This window comes from Miniopterus schreibersii, assembly GCF_964146895.1.
Source record: "Miniopterus schreibersii genome assembly, chromosome: 12".
In the NCBI taxonomy this organism is placed as follows: Eukaryota; Metazoa; Chordata; class Mammalia; order Chiroptera; family Miniopteridae; genus Miniopterus; species Miniopterus schreibersii.
This window is the reverse complement of record NC_138112.1, coordinates 62,646,349-62,655,477: the sequence shown is the minus strand read 5'-3', so window position 1 is coordinate 62,655,477 and position 9,129 is coordinate 62,646,349. Positions and strand designations below refer to the sequence as shown.

The 9,129-nt window shown below is 50.7% G+C and overlaps 1 long non-coding RNA gene across 5 annotated transcripts in view; it reads right to left on the bottom strand.

Annotated features, from left to right (window-relative positions):
* Positions 1 to 2,022: 2,022 nt before the first annotated feature.
* The window catches only part of LOC308565711, a 124,635-nt gene continuing 117,528 nt past the window's right edge, over positions 2,023 to 9,129 (bottom strand). For 4 of the 5 annotated variants that reach the window (XR_014000066.1, XR_014000068.1, XR_014000069.1 and 1 more), the window contains 2 exons: positions 8,057 to 8,135; positions 2,023 to 5,614 (listed from right to left, as the gene is read on the bottom strand). This is a non-coding gene — a long non-coding RNA (uncharacterized lncRNA). Of the gene's footprint in view, positions 5,615 to 8,045; positions 8,136 to 9,129 lie in introns of all 5 variants that reach the window. The other variant, XR_014000067.1, reaches the window with a different exon arrangement.

The following is a 9,129-nucleotide window of genomic DNA, read 5'->3' as shown; positions in this document are numbered from 1 at the left end:
GCACCCTGGATATCTGCTGGGACCCAAAGAACTTCTGGGTCACCTGGCCTAGCCTTCTCCCTCTGCTCTCATCATGTTTAGAGCTCAAAGCTTGGTTGTTGCATGCTTGTCATATGGTCATCCAACTCCCCCTGGAACCCCTCCAGGGACGAGACTCTCACTACCTCCAGAATCAGTCTGTTCCAACGTCCTTTCTGATTATTTGGCTACTTTTCCACACAACCCACATGCCACCAGCCATGTGGAAGCAGCACATGCCGGGGTGCTGTGCATCCTGGGTGCAATGACACCCTCATGGGTGTCGGGGCTGTTTGTGGGGAGGGGGTGTTATGTGAGCATCCATAGCCCTGGGCAGATGGGCCTGCCTGGCTCTGCTGGGCTGTCAGTCAGAGATGCTAAGCCTCAACCCACTCTGGCTCCCAGCAAGTACAACTATTTATAAAAGATGAGGCCTGCCAGGGAACAAGGAGAGGCTGGGACATCTGCTCCTTCTACCAGGGTGGCTGGCACTCACCAGCCACCTCCCAGCCTCGTCACCCTGCTTGAAGGCTCCCCAGAGGCCCCAGAACCAACTCCCAATGAGCTGCACCAGCACCACCTCTCTGCCCTGCCCATGCCCCCAAATGGGCCATCTCAGGGATGGGGCTGGGGTGAGGATGATGCTATCACAAGCCAAGGAATGCCAAGAGACACCAGAAGCTGAAAGAGGCAGGGAAGGATTCTCTCCTAAAGTCTTCAAAGTATCACATTTTGGGCTTCTGACCCCAGAACCATGAGAGAATACACTTCTGGCATTGACTTATTTCAGCAGGCCCAGGAAACTAATGCAGGGGGCAATGAGCAGGAAGTTGGCTAGACGCTGGCCTGATGGTGGGCCTCGGGGAGACCATGCCACCCTTCCTGCCCTAAGAAGCTGGGGACGTAGGGCCAGCCTTAGGCTAGGGGAGGAGAGCCTGGGGTGCTAGATGCCTAGCTGGCTTCCTAAATATTAATGCAGGCATGTTATTGATGGCACTGACTTTCCTTGCAACCCTGGACAACCTCTGCCGCTCAGATCTCCCTTCGAGAAGGCTGGGAGGGAAGCGTTTGGCTGCTGTCACATTATTTTTACACTCAAATTGAAATTAAAGATCATTTCAACTCCAGATGCTGGAAATGCCTGGGTTCATTACTTCCCAGGATTTTGTCCATGCTCTCGTTCTAGATTCAATTAGAGCCATTTAAAGTAATTAATTAAATTTTTTATTTGATTAATAAAGATAGAAATTCAGCTAAGATGTTGTGAAAGAGAAGCCTTATTGGGATTTGCTAACAAAGGCTCTGGGAGAGACTCCTTCCTGGCTCCCACTCTGCTACTCCTCCCCCCAGTCACCCAACATATTGTCCATGGATTCCCTACCGTACTGGCTTGGAACGAGGAGCCAGAGCATCTAGGTAAAGGCCCTGTGTGTAGCTGTGTTCTAGAAGGAGCCAGAAGGCTGGGGTGGGGACCAGTCAGGTCCGTGGGGGAGAGATAGGAAATGAGGAGGGAGTGATTAAGACATTGCTTCTCCTGGAGGGGGTGGGGTGCTGAGTGGGGGCCAGAGGGCTTGGAGCAGGCTGGCAGGAAGCTGGACAGGCACAGAGCTGGGGGCTGGGAAGTGACAGGAAGCCAAGGGCCACACTGCAGGGGCAGCGGGCACAGAGGAGCAAGGGGATGCCCAGCCAAAGCCAGGAGCTGCCCCGCAGCAGCTGGAAGCAGATCTCAGGTGTCAGCATTGGCAGTGGGTCAAACCAGGAGGGAAAGGTCAGGCGAGACACCCACATGGGGAGTCGTGTGGGTCAAGGTACAATTCCAAGGGTTCCTGAGTATGACACAAACCCCAGAAACTCCACAAAATTCAGATCAGTAAATGCAATGACATTGTTTAAATGTGCATGGAAATAAATACTGTAAACAGAGTCAAAAAATAAATGAGAAAGTTCTGTAATATGTGAAGCCCTTCTACAAATAAGATAAGAAAAAAAACCCAAACCATAAGAAAGGTGGGGAAAGTTTCGGCGAAGGAGCTACAAATGACTCTTCAACATATGCAGAGCTGCTCATCTCCCTTAATAAGAAAAATGCAAATTAAAGGCAAGCAGATAGTATTTTCATCCATCAGACTGAATAAGGTAAAAAAATACAATATACTGAATTGCAATTGGTGTGGCGAAAATAGGTCTCTCATACAATCTGGTTTTACCTCTAGGGAGGGCATTTTGACATTACCTATAAAATTATAAACACACATATTCGTTTACCTAGAGGTTCAGCTTCTTGGAATTCATCCTACGGTTTATTGCAGCACTCTGATAGCTTGATGGGAAACGGTAGAAGAGGCCATGACTAGCAGGCTGGCAACTAAAAGATGGACTAGCCAGGGGGTGGAATACTATGTAGCCACGAAGAAGAAAAAAGCAGCTCTCCATATCCTGATGAGGGAAGGTCACCAAGACAGGCTACTGGGTGAAGAAAGCAAGGTCCAGAACAATGTGTATAGGATGCTGCTATTTATGTGACCGAGGAAGACGCATAAATACATTTTTGCGTTTATTTTTGCTTATAAAGGTGCAGTCTATCCCTGGGTCACTAGATCACTAGAGCCTGGGAGCGGAGCCTGCCCTCTGGGGAGGGAGCCCAGATTGGAAAAGGAAAGACTTACTTTCCTTTGTATTTATCCTTTTATGCTTTGAGCCAGCCTGACCCCTCCGCTCTTCTCCACTGGGAGCAGATGGCTGGGTGGGCTCTGCATGCGCAGACTGAAGGGGCTGCGGAGCTTGGCTCGCCCCGCAGGAGGGAAGCCACCTTTGAGCTCTCTGAAAGTTACCGAAGGTCCTCCCAGGCCCGGTAACGAGAGGGCGGACTTTGGATTCTGTCTAGAGCATGAAAGATTTTACTATTTTTCTGATGGCCATGGTGAGAGTGAGGGAGTCCCTTCAGAGTATGGCAAAGCCAGTAGTGACCCCCATCAAGACAAGGAGAGTTGCTGATGCGATTGGAGGGACCAAGGGCTTTTCAATCTCTGCTGTCTCCCACATGGACTGCCCCAGAACACTTTTCAATCTCTCATGTCTCCCACAGGGGCTGCCCAGGACTTTCTATTCCTTTTAACACATATATGATCACAGCACCTCCCAGGGGAGGCCCAGCCCCCCAATGTGATCTGGCTGCCTCAGATGACTTGGAAGGGGGAGTGGATTAACCAGTAAGGAAGCAGGGAGTAGTGCACCCTACTCCCCTCCATCCCTGAAGGCCAGAGAAAAATGGGACCCAGGAGGGTGAACTTGGATGGCAAACGAAGTGCAGTAGAAAGACCCTGAGTCAGGAGACCCAGCTTCAGGGCCAGGCCTGCACTCGCTGCCCAGTGGAATCTAGGCAGAGCCCTTCTCTCTGGCTCTTAATTTCCCCACTTAGGCCAAGTGGTTTCTAATGGGTGTTTTGAGGAATGGAGTTTATGGGGTTTCATCCAGGACTTGGAGGAGCTCTGGGGCTGGAGGCACCAGATAGACAGTGTCCCCTCGTCACCTCAGCCTGCATAACATTTATGGTTTACAAGAAGCTCTCGCAGCACGTTCTCATTCAGGCCTCACAGCCACCTCTGAGATACATGACGGTTCCCCCTATTTCTCAGATAAGAAACTGAGGCTCGAAGATGAAGAAACCAGCCCAAAGTCCCACTCCTAGGAGGCAGAGCGTGTGGGATTCAGATCTGAATGGCTTCCAGGCATCTTCCCCCCATGCTGCAGCTGTCCCTTCCATGTTTATTTCACTTTTTGGTGGGATAGAGAGCAGCCTCTTCACTCCCACCTCTGGGAAGCAGACATCTCTAGAGCCTGGCTCTGCAGATGCCCAGTCAGGGCAGGGCTTCAGCTGGCCCTGCCAGTGGCCATTTCCACCCCTGGCACTCCAGATGGGTGCCTGGCATTCCACCCCCACTGCCTTATGATCATACCTGAAGGGCCTGAGTGATTGACTTGCCTTCCCCCTGCTCTAAGCCCATTCTTCTTCCTCCCGGGGATCTTATGGAGACCTCAGGGCTCTGATGCTGGCTTGGCCTGGCCAGACCAGCCATGTCCTCCTCTTTCATTCCAGGGTGGGTGAAAGGGCATGAGTCTGTCTGGGAAGCCATTTCTCCCTGTCCACGGCCTGCCCAGTTCCCGCTGTGACCTCAGCCACCATCCTTTCCCATCACCTGCTGTATCCAAGACAACCGACAGCTCCTACTGGGCAGTGAGGGGAGGATCGGGGAGCAGGCAGGGTCAGTTCAGCAGTCATAGCTCCCTGGCTGAGGAGCCACCTGTTCTGTCTGAAAATTTCATGGTGGGAGGGAGAAAATCAGTCCTTTCATGAAATATAAGGAGTCATGTGGAGGACCTTAGAGACCTCTTCATAAACCAGTGCCCCAGGCTCTGGCTGTTCCAGCCTTCATGGAGCAGTGGGAACAGCATGAATGTGAAATCAGAAGAACTGGGCTGGATGGCCTCTTCCAGCTCTGACTAGCTGTGTGACCTTAGGTAGGTTCCTTGACATCTCTGAGCTTCTGTTTGGACAGATTCATGGACTCACTAAGGGCTTGCAATGAAAATAAATGTACTTTGCAAGCACTAAAGTGTCAGTGGTTAAGAACATGTGCTCTGTGGCCAGAAAGGTTGGGTTTGAGTCCCAGCCCTGCTGTGTGACGTGGGCCATGACTTCACCTCTGTATCAGGTACTTTTGCTATGCAAAGAACATCCCACAACTCAGTCATTCAATGCAACAGCCACTTCTTTAGCTCATGATTTGGGGGGGTCAGCAGTTTCAGTTGGGATCAGCTGTGCGATCCTGCTGGTCTGGGGAGGGCTTGGCCCACTTGCCTGCTGTCAATTGGTAGAATCCCTGGGATTGGCTGGTTAAATTGGCCTCATCTGGGATGACTGGAACTACTGGGTCCCTCCATGTGGTCTCTCAGCTTCTAGAAGGGTGGGCAAAAGTAGGTTTATAGTTGTTTAAGTGGAAAATAGTACAATGATTAATAAATAATAAGACAGTAATAAACTATGTTTCGCAAACTCATAACTGTAAAACTACTTTTGCCCCACTCTGTATTTTGTCAGACACAGCTCACATTTGCAGGGTGGCAATGACCTTCACAGGCCCGTGGAGTGCAATGTGGGTACTGGAAGTACTGGCCACATAATCTGGAATTGGGGTTGAGGTCTGTGATGTCACCAACAGCCAACCTCAGTCCCTGACAGATGTTATGACTCTGGGTCAAACCAACGGGGCTGCTATCTTGGTGATCTTGTGCAGGCCATCCAGTGGGGAGGGGAGGGGGTGCTGACTTTATTGGACTTTAAATTCTTGAAAATAGGATCCACACAGCTGCTTTCACAGACCCAGCTTGGCAACCATAGGTCTGGTTCAGCTCCCTTATTTCCATGGTTCTAGGGGTGCTTTCTGAGCTCACCCAGAGAGCCTGAGGAAGGTGAATGGCCATTTCTTCATTCATTTAATCTTCATTCTTCTCTATTTGTCAGGCCCCTCCCCAGACACCAAGAGATACCAGAGTGAGTCAAGTCAGATGCGGGTCCTGCCCTCATGGAATTTATAGTCTAAGGAAGACAGAGATTAATTGATCACAAGAATGAATGTAAAATTATATGGCCAGATGGCTTTCTCTTTGGAATATTAATCTTCCTTCTTTCCCTGGCATTTCCTCTTTCTCTATAGGGCAATTGGACTCAGAACATTCACTGCTGCAGGGGAGGGACGACCAGTGGATATTCTTGCCTATTGAGTCTAAAAAACTGATGCCTGGGGGGAGGGGGATGGAAGGACCAAAGATTTGGTAGATGCAGGATGCTCCAAGTCCTCAAAGCAGATGACACTCCCCGTTCCCCAGGCTGGGCGAGGCAGAGTGATGGGGAGGAGCATTGCTGGGTGGGCACAGGAGATGGACCACGTGCTTGCCTCAACTTCTCCCTGCTCCTACCCAAATAGGTTTGGAGGACCTGGGAACAGACAGGACCTGTGCCCACACCCCCAGGGCAAAGCTTGGGGAAGTGGAAAGCCCTAGACATTCCCCTGGCCACTGTAGCTCCGACTGCAGGACCACTCAGAGCACAGAGTCTAAAGGAGCCTGAGTCTCCCGGGGCCTGGCCAGCTCTTCCACCCAGCAGCTGAGGCTCACTGGGGGCAGGGCCATCAGTCCTCCCACTGCCCCTGCTGTTGGGCCTATACCTGAACTACCAGGGTGCTGCGTACCTTTTGTTTGGGGGGAAAAAGTGAAACATTCCCCCCCCAACATAAGCATTTAGTCACCCTGGCTCCTTGAACTCAGCAGCACCTGGTGTTGGTTTTGACAACCTGACATGTGTGGGCTGCTGCTGCTCCTCCTCTGACTCACCCATGTTCACCCTTTAAAAGAGGTGCCTCTGGGTAGGGCCTGGGGTTCCAATATGGGGGGGGGGCAGAGGAACCACTGGCTTGATTCTCTGTCACACGGTCTCCATGGTCCCCTAAGCCACCGTGGGCTGGGCCACCACTGGGGGCCTGCTTTCCAGATGCAGAGAACCCTGAATTGGGAGGCATGGATAACCCTGCCCACATGCCCGAGCTGGCAATGTGACCTGCACAAGTCATGTTCTCTCTCTGAGCCTGTTTCCTTGGTAAGTCAGGGACAGTGTCATTATGGCTGATGAAATAAAGACTGAAAAACCAATCTTCTCATCACAACAATGAACCTTTAGGAGCCAGCCGGGGCTATCTCCTGGCTTCCTCCCTCATCCCCACAAGGTGGGCATTACTATTATTCCCATTGCATGGATGAGGAAAATTGAGGCACAGAGAACTGTTAGGGAGGAAAAAAATTCCTTCTATACTTCCAGGTTCTTTGATTGGTCTAATAATCAAATTAACACAAGACAGGTTAACAGGAGGGAAAAAAACAAATTTAATTACATACGTATGGGGGCCCCACAAGAATATGAGACCCACAGCCCATCAGGAAAAAGGCTTATATGCCATCCTGAGTTTAGGAGAAGGGGGTACGGGGTCTGCAGGTGCCAAAGGTCACATAGTTAGTATCTGGCAAAGCTGGGATTTCAGTCCAGGCTGTGAGATGTCAGAGCCCCCACTCTGTATGCTCTCTTCTATGCTGAAGGGTGTTTACAGAGCTTTGCCACAAGGTGGGGGCCCAAAAGGCCTCTGAGACCATCTTGTCCTCTCATTGTATGGAGGAGACTAAAACTCAGAGAGGGGAATGGACTTGCTTAAGATCTCACAGAAGCCTAGAGACCACATTGACATGTGTAAAACATCAGACTCAGAGTGAGCGCTGGATGTAGGCCATGGGATGCTCGCTGCAGCTCCATTTCCAAGAATGAAACATCCAGAGCCACCTACATGTCCAGCAGTGGGGGCTTGGTTAATGTAGCATCATAGAAAGACATGTAGTCTTTGTCCCTGCTTCCTGACACAGAGCTCTGAAATCCCTTGTAATTTCCTGAGTGATAGGGCGCTAGGAGAGTCTTTTACTCTAATGAGGCAACTCTTGGCAGGCCCCTAGATAGCTTCAGGATGGGGGCTGGTCACCAGAAAGACCAAGCCTTGATTAGAAGACTGTGGAGGGGAGGGAGGTAGGCTGGAGATCGAGCTAATCACCAATGGCCAACAATCTAATCAATCACGTCTCCATAATGAAACCTCCGTAAAAAACCCTAAACCACAGTGTTTGGGGAGCTTTACAGTTAGTGAAGGGGCCTCTGAACTCTTAGCCAGTGTCATGAATGTCTTCCAAGACTAAGGACCAAGGCCCCAGCCTCAGCAAGGCCCATCCACTGTAGGGCAGGAAGCAGAGCCACCATCCACATTCCCTAGGGAAGTGGTGAGTGGGAGCCAATCTGGCTCCCGGCTGGTGCCTGGGGTGGTCAGGGCAGGGGAGCAGCAGCTGCCAAAATAAACTCCCTTCCCAGAGGGAGGGCAGGGGACATCAGGAGGGATGCCAGGCACACAGACTGTTTCATTCATGTGATAAATACTTACGGAGCACTTACATGAGAACAGCTGTGAACCAAACAGGCAAAACTCCTGACCCATGGAGCATCCATCTGAGTGGAGGGAGAGAGACAGACGCTAAAGAGATAAATGAGTGAGAGATATAGTTAGATGATCACCAGCACTATGGAGAACTTTTAAGGCAAGGGGGTGGGGTTGTAGGCACCCCCTCCCCCATACTCCATCTCCTTTTCTTGCCTGACTTTCCTTGTATCTCCTAGCACTCTTGTCCTTCTAATATTCCACATAAATTATTTACTTGTGTTTAAAGTTCACTTCCTGCACCCCCCGCCCTCCTGCTAGAAAGGAAGCCTAGAACCTGAACGAGTGGATAGGAGGATCTCCCCCCACAGAGCCCTCCTACCCTGCGGCCGGCAGCTCCAGTCTAGCGAAGGAGCACGATCGTTTGTCTTCACTCGGCACCCAGTCACCCAGGCTGGGTGCGGGCAGGTAGGCGGGATGGTGTAGCCTGGTTATACTGCATGTCAGCCGTGGAGCCTACCAGGAGCCCTCTTCCTGCGCTGCCGGGTTGGAGGGACGGAGCCCTTCCCCCTCCCCACCCATTCTACACACCCCTAGCCCCCAGGATCAAGGCCAAAGGCTTTTAATTGAGCACCAAGTCTGAGCCAGCATCGCAGGCTGGGGATCCTTGAGGCCAACAGCACTTGTACTGTCCTGAACAGTGAGAAGGAGAAGGTCTCCTGACACTTGTTCTCCATAATTTGTGTGGACACGTTTCCAACTGCCTTTGGATAACTACCAATGGGCAAGGTTGCTGGATCATATAGTGAGAGTATGTTTAGTTTTGTAAGAAACTGCCAAACTTTCTTCCAAAGTGGCTATACTTTTCTCTTTAAAAACAAAACAAAACACTTTTTAAAAGAAACCAGATGTTTGACCTGTGTTATCCCAGGGTGGACTTCACTGGTGTCTTCTAAATCATTCCTCTGTTCTCTGTATTTATGGTAAATTGACAATTAGCCTTTGAAGCTTGAGCAGATTCAAGTTTGGTTTTTTATAGTGAGACAACCTCGTGTTTCTGTCAGGAGGCACATAATGCCCACACGTAACG